General features: G+C 36.9%; 1 long non-coding RNA gene across 1 annotated transcript; it reads left to right on the top strand.

Annotated features, from left to right (window-relative positions):
• The first annotated feature begins 3,901 nt into the window (after nt 1-3,901).
• LOC121673404 lies at nt 3,902-10,754 on the top strand. The gene is made up of 2 exons (XR_006019204.1): nt 3,902-6,179; nt 6,716-10,754. It is a non-coding gene; the product is annotated as an uncharacterized LOC121673404 (long non-coding RNA).
• Nucleotides 10,755-12,094: the final 1,340 nt, after the last annotated feature.

Below are 12,094 nucleotides of genomic sequence, written 5' to 3'. Positions count from 1 at the left end.
GGCCGCTTACAAATTCAAACCGAGTTGTTAAAGTGCTCCAAGGGAGACTCTGGTTACCACTTTATCTTCTATACATCTCATCTATCCAGGACTTTATAATGGCAACGATTTTAGCTGTAGTTGAGTACCTCCCAGAGATCTCCAGAACTAAATCTGGAAATGACTCACACCTTCACTTCCCTCTCTCTTCTCTCACAGGAAAGGAAGGGGCTCATTTCACCCTTTAGGTATTATTTTCTCTGTCTTTCTGATTGTGTCACTCAATTTTCAAAGCTGTAGCATCACTTAAACTTGCTAGGTAAAGAATTCTTTTAATTTAGTGATGTAAACAGTAGAGCACAATGACCTATATCTGCAAGCAGATAATTAATTTTGAAGGTACATGGCTGTAAATTAAGTACCTCTGACTAAGGGTAGGCTCTTCCACTTTCTCCACTTGTCTGGTTTTGAACAGTGCAGACTTAGATTTGGACAAGGGGAAAATCTGGCAAACTATAGCATGCCCAGGCTCATTTCAGTGATTCACACCTGCATGCCTGCCTGAAGACTGTTCTGGATCATGAACACCACATAAAGCCTGGATAACACATAAAGTGTGTGTGGTACCCAGGTAATGTGAGATCTAGCTTCCAGGAATTCAGAACTCTCCAGCTACTGCTCAAAGGCTGTTCTGTAAAATGTTTCAGTAAGAAGCCTTCCAAATTTCCGCTTCTTTGCAGAAATAGAAACAACCATTGGCTGGGAAAGAGGAAGGAGCAGACTGAATGAAGCTTTGGGACATGTACCTGATACATGGCCTCTGCTCCAGCTCGTAGGGCTGTTAATATCTTTTTAGTACCTTGTACCATCCTTGAACAAAAGACAGGAATATTGTTGTCAGGAAGCAGGCTGCTGGTGATAGGAGCAAATGAAACAAGAAGCCATGTCTTTCCCATCAACAGCATGCCTACACCGATAATTTCTTATCTAGAAACCACAAGGGGTAAACCAGATCCAAATCAGAAAGAAAATGAGGAACAATTACAAGTAAATTACATAAACTTTCCCCTAAAGCTCTTCTATAAATGAAATACAACTAAACATTGAACTTCAATGTCTCCATGCCAAACCTGTAGCTCAGTCCCCTGCTTAGTAAATTTACAGGAAGCTGACAAATCCCCAGGTGTGGTGATAAAGAGACTCTTCATTAAGCTTTAGCATCTTTCTCTGATCCTTCTCCATTCTTCCATCAATTCCATTCAAAGTGATGCTTAAGATTTTTCAAAGCAGCCTTCTGGATACTTCTTTTAAGTCAGAATATAGAGTTTCTCTTTCTCATTTTTATCTGAGTGCTGGCATTTCCAAGCTGATTTAGTGTGTTCTCTGCTTTTGCAACACATTTTGTGTTTTCCATTACTGATGCTGTCTCCACTAATAAATAAGACTATTGTGCTTGTTTATCTACAACCTTGGGATCACAGTTTAGATATTTTCCTATAATTATATGTATATATATACATATCCTTCATCATATATAGATAACTTTCAGCAGAGAGGCTGGGTGCTACCTCCGTGGAGTGACTTAAGGATGTATCAACACGCACGGGTTTTGGACCCAGGAGTTCTTACTTTCAAAGTACATTTTACTTTTCAAAGTACATTTTAACTTTAGACATTTTTGCATAAATACTGGATGGAAAATATGTGTTGCAGAAAAAGAAAGGGAAAAAAACCTGAAAAATCGTGATGTTGGGGAAGTAAATAGTAGCCAGCATTCTTTGAGAGTCTGATGCGTGTCATTTGAGTGCTTAACCACAAATCTTTAAATTAGTCCTACTAAGAGAATTCATTAATATTAGATGAACTTCATTCACTGCATGAGTTATAAAATAATAAAACTTGTGAATAGTTTGCAGTGGATAATTTACTTCTAAAGCGCATTTGACATATTTAGCCTCTTTTTCTGTTTGTGGAATATCAGTTCCAAGTGGTCTTGGACCAGTGCCAAGAGGTCTCTCTGTCTGGTAGGACATGAGATGTGAAAGGATATCCTGGGTAATGGGGAGCAGCTACAACTTCTTGGGGTAACAGCTCTCTGCTGTTGCTGGCAGCCATGTTGTATAATTTCTTTTCCAGTTTGATCTTAGAAGTAGTTAAGCTGCTATTTTACTTCTCTGGCAATTAGAAACCTTCTTCTAATTTTCCAGTCTAATATTAACCAAGAATACTTTTTTTTTTTATCATCCTTGGATGACTGTTGGTTTCTCAGCTTTACCAGCTCTTTGACTTCTCTAGTGTATACTCTCAGCATCTGTTTTGTTAGATTAATCAAGACTTATCAAAATCTTCTTTCTATTCCCTGGACCATCCTAGGAACTCTTTTCTTCCATTTAGTCAAATTTCTTACTTTTATTATTGTTCGACTTAATTCAGCTGTTTTTTTTCTTTTTTTCTAACTTCAGAAGCCAATCATGAACAGCTGGTAAGTGCTTAATAATCAACAGTCACTGTTGATTTGTATCAAGTATTGTTTTTATTCATAATATTTCTCTAAGCCTTTCTTATAGCTTACTTAAAAACTATTGATTTTACAGTATTCAGTGGTCTGAATCCAGCTCATAATGAAAGGATAGAAAATGTCCGATTGTTTTCTCTTTTGAAGAGAATACTACTTGCTGAATTAACAGATGAGTAAAATTAGATAATTTTAGAACCATTTACAGCCTTTTTTTTTTCTGGGTTGAACCTAGGGTTGTTACACTAGAAATCATCCTGGTTTATTATGAATTTATGATGGGCGATGATTCAAAATATATACAGTCTATCTTCTGTGTCTAGCCTGTCCTATGTCAATTAAACCTTTGTTTCAATCCTTCTGCATATTTATGTTACCTGCTATAAAATTGCTAGGCAGCAATGGCTGGATGAATTATTCCTGACTGATTACAATAGTATTTTGGTTTTGCTTATAAAATTAACTTCTTTGCCCTGTTACTTGCATGTGTAGCTGCTCTGTAATTAGCTGTTTCCTTTTCAGGCCTCCCAAGTGTCTCTACTTGATTTCAAGTTTAGTGAGTGCATCACCTTGCAATAAATGAGGAGAGCTGCAAAGAGGAAATGTGATTTCTAGTGGTGACTTTGCTGTTGGTAGATTGCAGACCAAGGCATGGTTTGCATTTGGCATATAGGGCCGCAGGACAGGAGAAGATTGTGGTGCTCTGCAAACATATGAAGTAAAGAGCTAATGGTGACAGAAAACGAGGCAAAAAGAAATTGTGTGTGGTTCTCTTGCTGTGCAGTATTTCTTGGATCTCTGACTTGTTACTGGTGCTGTCCGAGCTCTTTCTGTAGCTGTTTGCTATAGTTGCTTGCTGAACCAAGTTAGATGTATTTTATCAAAAGGCAAAGATGAGAATTAGGTCTTTTTTTTTTTTTTTCTGTGTAATCCAACAAACAAGGTACCAATGATCAAGAAAGAGGAAGATGCAATTTAAAGAAAATTATTTGGCCAGTAAATGCCGAAGGTCAGACTCTGCAGGTGAAAAAATTGTACCCTTTCTGAAGGCAGTGGGAGAGCGAATCCTCCTTGCCCGGCTACGCTGGAGAGTCCCTCCGTCGCTGGCCGATGTACTGAGAGCTCCCCCTCCTGTTTCCTTCTACATTTAAGGGCTGGCAGATCTCGCACCTCTAACCCACAAATTTCTGCCGTCTTCCATTTTTTTCCGGCAGTATGACATGGCAGCGCAGAGTACAATTTTCAGCGCCAGTTAAGTTTCTGCATGCACAAGTTGTAACCTCACCTAAGAGGGTAGGGAGGGGAAGATGCTGCCCAAAACTTTCAGCTACTATTTAGTCCACATACAACCACAATTTTCCCATATTTGATTTTGGGTTTATGACATTAACTTTCCTTTTTCTGTTTTCTAACTGTAAGATGAGAATCACGAAACTTTTTCCAGTGGGGAATTTCACCAAAATAAAGGAGTCAATTTTATTTTTAAAATTTCTCATTAATTTTCAGATGGAAGAAAACCCCCAAATAAAACCAAACAAAAAACTCCCAGTGCAAACAAACAAACAATCAAACAAACCCCAAAAAACTGTTTCTTAGACCATCAGATTTAAGAAATTTCCCCAAGTCATATTCAAGAAGGAGAGCCATGGAATCCCATGGAAAAGTAATCAGAATATAGAGGAGGAGCAAATTGTGACTATGAGGGAAAGGACACCAAAAAGGATAGAATCCATGCTGTTGGAAATTTTCAGTTGTTACCATAGCCACAATATAGAAACTGAATGATATCTTCTGAGATGAAGGTAATGATATAGAATGACACATATTTTGTGGAAAACTGTTCAATTCTGAAAAAAAAGAAACAAATTAATTATATCCACAGCTACCAAAGATAGTCTTTGCTGATGTTATTTGAAGAATGAACAATAACATTTTTCATAAGCCTTTATATTGATACCATATGGGCTCTTAATTCAGTGGAGAAAATGGATCTTGGTGGGCATCTTCTATAATGACTTGATTTCACTGGATATCTCACAGAAAATCAACTTCAATGTACTTCAAACCTTGCTAAAGGAGAAGAATTTGTAGCAATCATATCAGTAATTTTTTCATTTCCTTCAAGCAAAAGAGGTGAGTGAACAGAAGATTCTGGAAATAACCTGCTGATGAAAGGAACAGATGCTCATTTTTGTTGAACATTGTTCACTTTTGTGTGAGAAGTGAGGGTTACACTGTTCGAATGCCAATAGAAGAAAAATCAAGATTAAATATCTGCAGACATATGTAACACTCACGTTACGTGTGGTAAGAGAACATAAGAATTTACAAAAATCCAAAGTGCTTAATCCCATGGAGTAGAATATTGCATCTCTTAGTGGCAGACAAAAAGAAACATCAGCAATTTAAAAAAAAATAGTGGCTATGGAGATACTAGAGTGAATAAGTACAGAGTGCTTATGACAGTTTTATTTATACAGATAGGATAAAGCTCTGAATGGTTAATACAACATTTAGACATTGTCCTTTAAAGTTAAAAGTTGGGTTGTTATAAAAAAAAATCTCTCATTTGATATGACATTTCATCATTTCTCCTTTCTTCCCTTTTATATCTTACTTTCTTATGTCCCTTTACCTTTTACTCTTATCCACAAAGATCCCCATTCTGCCTGCTTTTCACTGCTTTCCTGCTCCTCAACATCCTCCCTCCAGGTTTGTTTTCCGAATCAAATCTCACAGTAAACACATTTATTGAAAGAAAATGGAATTGAGGCAGGAGGAAGGAGGCTACAGTCACATAATCTTCCTTCTCTGCATTAGGTACTGAAGAAACTGAATATAAGAATGAATTTCTAAGATATATAACCAGGGTTAGTGATATGTTATAGATTGTCTGTTGTTATTCAAGCATCCTTGCAACCCTTTTTACCCTAATGAAGTTCTTCTAGAAAAATACTGAATTAGTTCCTCATCCTAAGTAACAAGACAACCTTTTCTTGCATGATTTTTTTTCTCAGTGAACTTCTGTGGAACATAATGAAATCTTGAAAAAGATAATTGTTAGTTATGTCTTAGGATTTTAGGCATACATATACATTTTAAAGAAACTTGTGTGAACAAGAGCATATCCCATTTGTGGGACGGACTTAGTCTTGCTTGCTTGTATGGATTAATGCAGAGCAAAAAAATAGTCAAAAGGGGTGTTTTGTTTTTTTTTTTTTTTTAGTTATGTATTTGGTTTTTATTTTCAAATTTCCAAACCAGCACTGCTTTTCCTGTTCACCTCTGCTGAAAAATCTTTCCCAGCCTGGCAAGAGATCGAGGCAGCCTTTGCAAAGCTGTGGGAATAGGTGAATTGCAAGACAGGTTTAGCGACACAAGAACTCAGCAGGTTGTAGTCTGAGAGCTGGGACTGGGTGCATGCGAACCAGCACTGATGTCTGGAAGGAAGCAGGGCCTCAGGAAGGACACAGTGAGGCTGGGGCTTGCAAAGCACATTGTGTCTACAGCTGCAATTAAGACATTTCATTGCTTTAAGATTGTTTTGGTTTTGTCTGCAGAATGAAAGATTATTCATTCTCTTTTTGCTATAGGACTGATACTTCAGGCTTGACAGTCCATGTGAATTTCTGGCTCCTTCAATGCTGTGAAGTCAATAAAATCTGAAGATGTCAGTGGATCCCAGGTGCGGGGGACCTTAAAGTCTCAGACTCTTAAGAGTGAAGGGTTTGCTTTAAAACCACCTTATTTGAGGATAATTTCACTAGTGAATCACACAGAAAAAAGGTGTTCACATCTTCTGAATTGCCTGGCTTTTAGGTATGTTTTCCAGAGGAAGTGCTAGTACATTAAATGCTACTCTCCTTCTCTTACGTAGTTCACCTTTTCCCTACAACTCCAGCACTGCTGGCTCATACACAAAAAGGAGTGTTTCTGGAACCCTCTGCTGCAAGATTGCCTAATCACTCACGCAATTTAGTCAGCAGGGACAGGAGAATGGACCCGCTTCACTGCCATTGTATGTAGCATATGCAGAGGAATTATGGCTATGTAATAGCAGCAGCAGCAGCCAATGAAAAATCTACATTTGGATGGCCACTCAAATAGATGAAAGGAGGCTTTTTTCCTACTGCTTCATTTTTTCCTACTGCTTCATTACTGCTTCATTCATTTTTTCCTACTGCTTTATTATGTGTTTTATCTGCTGATTGCTATGTACAGGTTACAGATAACTTGGGGCAGAAAACTGCGAGAAGAAAGTAGGAGACTGTGAAGATGGGGGAGAAATATGCTGGAAAGTAACATTGGGAGGATGAGAAAGTGAAAAGGGAAAAAGTGAGATTATCACCCTCCAGATTAAAGAGCCGTTCAAGACCTCTTCCTATCAGCCAGGACTAGGATAGGAGAGGGAATGCTCCTACATGTTGTCTGCTTCTTTTGGATGCTTAATAATCATCTGTAATATTTGATACAGTATCAGAAATAAACTTTTATGGTTTTAAAAGCCATAACACAGGTGGTGTAACAATGACAGCTCTTTTCAGCTTTGTGGTTTTTAATTTGAGGGAAATGACTAGAAAACTTGACCTTGGGTGTGTTGATACTGACTCTAGTTTCTTAATGCATGTTTATTGATGTGAGTTCCAGTAGGACGGACCAGCCCCATCCGTGTTTCACAGGTTTCGTGGTAGCAGAACATACTGATTTAATATTTTCCTTTAGCAAGAGTGCCATCCACTTCCTAAATCCTTTAAATTTGAAACAAAGATATACATATATTTTTTCAATAAATATTTTATATTTGCATTTTTTCTCTTGCAATTAGTCACTCTAAAAGTGCATTTAGTTACTTTAGAAGCATCTCAAGTCACTTTCAGCAATACAGATTAGCAGAGTAATCACTGTGTATCACTTGAAGTGCAATTATTTATATTGAGAGTAAGGAATGACTGTATTAAGTCCATTCAGTTAATATGTAACTACAGGTTTTGGTTTTTTACCATAACTATTTTTCTTGTTATATGCAGCTGTAAATCTGGGTAGACACATATGCTTTTATAAATATAAAAATAACCCCTTAAAACCTCTAAATTAAGCATGTTAAATGGAAAATGTTAAGCACTTGTTATATTCCATTTTACTTTCCCAATACAATTCCCAGTGAAATAAAAAAAATGAACAGCTTTATTAATAAATTCCATGGTGTTTCTGTATTACGGGAACAACATATTCTTAAGCACTCCATGCATCTGAAATTTGTCTCGATGTGGCCCATTTATTTTAATTTGGATCTGTCAGCAGAAAAAAAGAAGCAATTAAACTTGTGACTAGCATGGAGAAACATTTTACATCCTAACACTGTAGCTTGATACGCAGTAGTTTCTTTATATTTCTTCCAGTTGTCAGATCAAAGTCTCTCAAGTACTGTAACTTAGCCATGCTTTGATTAATTACTTTATACAGTGAATTTGCAAATTATATTTCTGAAGTGATTTATGTACTTCTAAACTTCAATCACACACACTTTCCCTCCCCCCTCCCCACATTTGATTGTGGGTTGTTGTTTTGTTGGGGTTTTTTTAAATTCCAATCTTTTTCCACTAATTTCATCAGTCTACACCTTGGAAAAATATTTCTGAAAAGTACCTGTTATTATTTTATGCCTAACAAATTGTTGTAAACAGAGGTTTCCAGTAAAGAATTAAACCATACCCGAACAGTGCAATTTAACAGAACTGTATGAATCACTTAAATTGCAGTCATGCACCAGCACAACTAGTCAGGTCTTCAGCCTCAATGCTTTGTACAAATACATGAAATCCTCCCTAAAAATTCCCAGCTGCAGGTTTTGTCTAGGCTGCTGTTTTGTTCAGGATAGGTCTACTGGAATAGCTGAGCTAAGGCAACCTTTAAAATACATGTTCAAACCAAACATTTGGTTACTGTAGTTAGACATTTGTAAATAGTATTTGGGGCAGTAATAACTTGCCTGTACCAGTGATGTGCTTGTCTGGGCAAAGTTTAATATTTACATTTGTGTTTCTTTGTACAATCTCACACGGAATATTGCTGTTCATGTTCAGTCCATTCACACTACATAGTGATATCTAATCTTTGCAGAGGTATTGTGTTTATAGGTATAGATATCCATGCCTTCCCAATGACTTGCTCTGACAAGATTCTGAAGGAATGGTATGAGGTTATTTCTCTCATTGCCACTATCTGATAGTCTAAGTTTTGAATGTTTGAACAGGGCACCCATTCACATCCTTTAGTAGTCATTTTAATCTAGATGCTGCTTTGTTTTTCATTCAGATATGAACCAAACAAAGGCCATGTGGGTGGAGGTAAAGGAACAGAGGTAGAGTTCTGATTGCAGATGTGTGATTGGGACACTGTCCCAAATACTCTTGTTACTTTTCACAGCTTCAATATAATTGATTTGTCCATACATGTAAGGAAATGAACACAGTGAAATGGGCTGAAGTCTTACAGATTGGAAGTATTTATTGACTCCCTGGCTTTCTTTTGAAGTATGCTAGTATCTCTCCATCAGACAAAAACCTGCCATTAAGTTGGGGGATAGTTCTCTTTGTAGGTCCCTCATTATTGGAAAAAATATTATTTGAAAAGATTTCAACAAATTTGGTTATTTGATGTTCCTTGAAAGATTTTCGTTCTGAAACACCCACGTCATGCCCTAGGACCTGTAACAACTTCCTCAGTAAGTGACATATAACTACTGTGCTGGTGGACGGAAGTGTTGATCGCACAATAGTTTGAACTCCTTGAGCTGGAAAAAAACTCAACACACACAAAAAATATTGTGCTCTAGGGCCACCAGCATGGAGCAGAGGGGAGACATACAGAAAATTCCATGCAATGTGGGTGAAGCCATTTTCCTCTATAAGGGAACAGTCAAGCAACGTATGTGAAAGGAGCTGCAGCACCTGCTCAGAAGTGAGTAATCATTCTCTGGGACAGATGCACTTACCCATATTGATGTAACAGAGGCAGAACAAGCTTTCTGCCCTGAGTAGTGTCTCCAATGACAGCTAGTAGGAGACACATGATGTAATAGGCATGCATTTAATCAAATTTAGAGTGATACTTCTCCTTGTATGCCTTCCCTGTCCTACCATGCTTGTGCTTTCCACATTCAATTTTAAATAGACCCCTTATTTCTAGGTCTGCTCTTGGACACTGGCACAGTGTCCTTGCCAGAAAACATTTTTCAGAAACATTTTCCTGGTCTTTCTGAAACTGTGATAGTCCAAAATTTTGTAGGAGTTTTAGAAGACTGAAACCTTTTTATTACCCCTGTGCAATATAGTTTCCTATTATTTTGACATTTTTGCTACTGAAATGCTAATTTTACCTTAAAAATGAACTTGGAGAATTCATAAGGACGGTACATATATAGGAATACCCTTTACAGACTGCTAAATTTGGTCACTAAAGCATAAGGAGAGGAAATGTAGTTTCTTTAGTGTAAGTATTGCCATTTCCCCATTTAATGCTCCGTTCATAGCACTTGTCAAACTACATTTTAACAGTAATATGGGCTTAGTTTGTGTGCAGCTGCACAGTGTCATTACAAGATAGGGCATAGCGTTGACTCAATTTTTTTAAAAGCAAACACAGCTGACTCAGTCTGAACACACATGGTCATGGAAAGCAGCCTCCATGTGCAGTTTTTTCCCATGATTCACCTGAAGGTTGCAAAAAAATACAGGCCACAAGCTTGTTTATATTGCTAAGTCCTAAATCAAGAAATAAGCATGTCAACAAGCTAAGTGCCAGGTTTACATGAAGTATAGAGTCATAGGAAGGATCCTTAAAAATTGGATGGGTTGATTTTATGTAGGGGCTATTATGAAAATTCTTTCCTTATGAAAAGAAAATTAATGTCTCCATTTCTGTGTTGAGACTTGAGAAACCAATAGACCTACCATATTAATAAGGCATTTTAGAGCACTTATCATTAGGATATCAATGCCTCTTGTGTACTGAAGCAAAAAATCCAAGTGTGACATTCTTCACACATAGCAAGTATGTCAAAAGACTGCTATCATTGAAGAATAAATAAAAAAGAGAATACATTCCTGCCAGGACCTTGTTTTTATTAAAGTAGGATAGATTCATCTTGTATTTGTTTTTCACAATGCTTATAGATATCTGTAATGATCCTTGTAAGTAATCGGTTGGAAAACATGAAATGAACTTCCTTATAAATAAAAACTAATAAGTTCAAAAGTAATTATTTCTTTTTGCATCTGTTATTACCTCTGTGTGAGTAAATTCCTCTCTTGCTTGTTGAATATTGTCAAAGCTTGCTAAATGTATTTTGTTCTCTCATACCAGTACCCTGAATAGCCTGGTAGACATTTCACACTAGTTTACAGTTTAGTACTTCATATAATTTATGTTGTTATCTCCTTTCAGTTTTCCTGTTGCTTCTTAATAAAGGAAACATTTTTAATGAGTGAAGAAACACACGCCGCCCAAAAACAAAGACATTACATTAACCCCCCAAATCTTCATATGTAATTAATAGTGGCATTTGATCTAGAAAAATAAAGGGATAGTGTCAGAAAAAACCCCACTGATATGGCCTATCACATTAGAGTAAGGAATTATGATTTCTTCTGTTGACATTGGAACTGATATTAAGACCTGTATTCAAAGAGCACTTTTGTCCTCAGTTTAACAGTTAGAGTCCTCTTCCTGCAACAGAGGTTTTAGCTCAACTTTTACACATTCAGATTTGTCTCATGACTGTAACATATCTGGTGATAAGCATATATAAACCTCTGGAGACTGATTTCTTGATGGTGAGAATGTATTTTGATAATTTTCAGCATTGTAAAATTAAGGTCTTGTATCGATCTTCTCTGAGCTGGAGTGTGTTAACCCCAAATTAGAGCTAGCCATCTTCAGCATATAATAGCAATCTGCTAAATTAATAGATGTTTATCCTCCTCAATAAAATTTTATTTCTTATCTTCAGACCAGAGTCTGAGGGGATACCTATTGTCCTAGGTTCTATTTATTTAATTATTTAAAATGAAACTAGATAATATTTCTTTTGAAACATCACTTAGTTGACACTTTTTTTTTCAGTTAGGCCTTTCACAAGCTTTCCTTCAGGAGTACCTTCCCAACACTCTTTGGGGATTGCCACCTGATTGTGTGTAGGAGTAAATCACTAGGCTGGAGAACTAAGACTAATTTCTTTATTTTAATATCATCATTCAAAGGAGAAGTGGCTTCCACACTTCTACCAGCACAACTATCAAACCTGATGTGTGTGGAAAATCATTTGGCTTTGCATACAAAGACTCTTAATTGGTTGGCTTCTAAATGATTCTGTGGTGATTTAGGCAAGCTGAGGATTTGGCTGTTCCTGTCTGTAAGAAGAAAACATATTTAAATCTTGAAAATATGAGCTCACATATATTTATGCTGAACATGTGTTTATATAATGAGTTTCCAAAATTCTGGAGAAAGGTTTGTTGGTTGCTCCCCCTACTCCAGCCTTTAGTGCACTTGAATATCAGCAGAAAAAGTCTCAGGCCATGATGGAGGAAGCCACTTATT

The sequence above is a fragment of the Corvus kubaryi genome, unplaced genomic scaffold, assembly GCF_017639235.1.
Source record: "Corvus kubaryi isolate FWS band 111438036 unplaced genomic scaffold, C.kubaryi_AGA036_p1.0 65381, whole genome shotgun sequence".
In the NCBI taxonomy this organism is placed as follows: Eukaryota; Metazoa; Chordata; class Aves; order Passeriformes; family Corvidae; genus Corvus; species Corvus kubaryi.
Note: the sequence above shows the minus strand (reverse complement) of the source record. Positions and strands in the feature narration are given on the sequence as shown.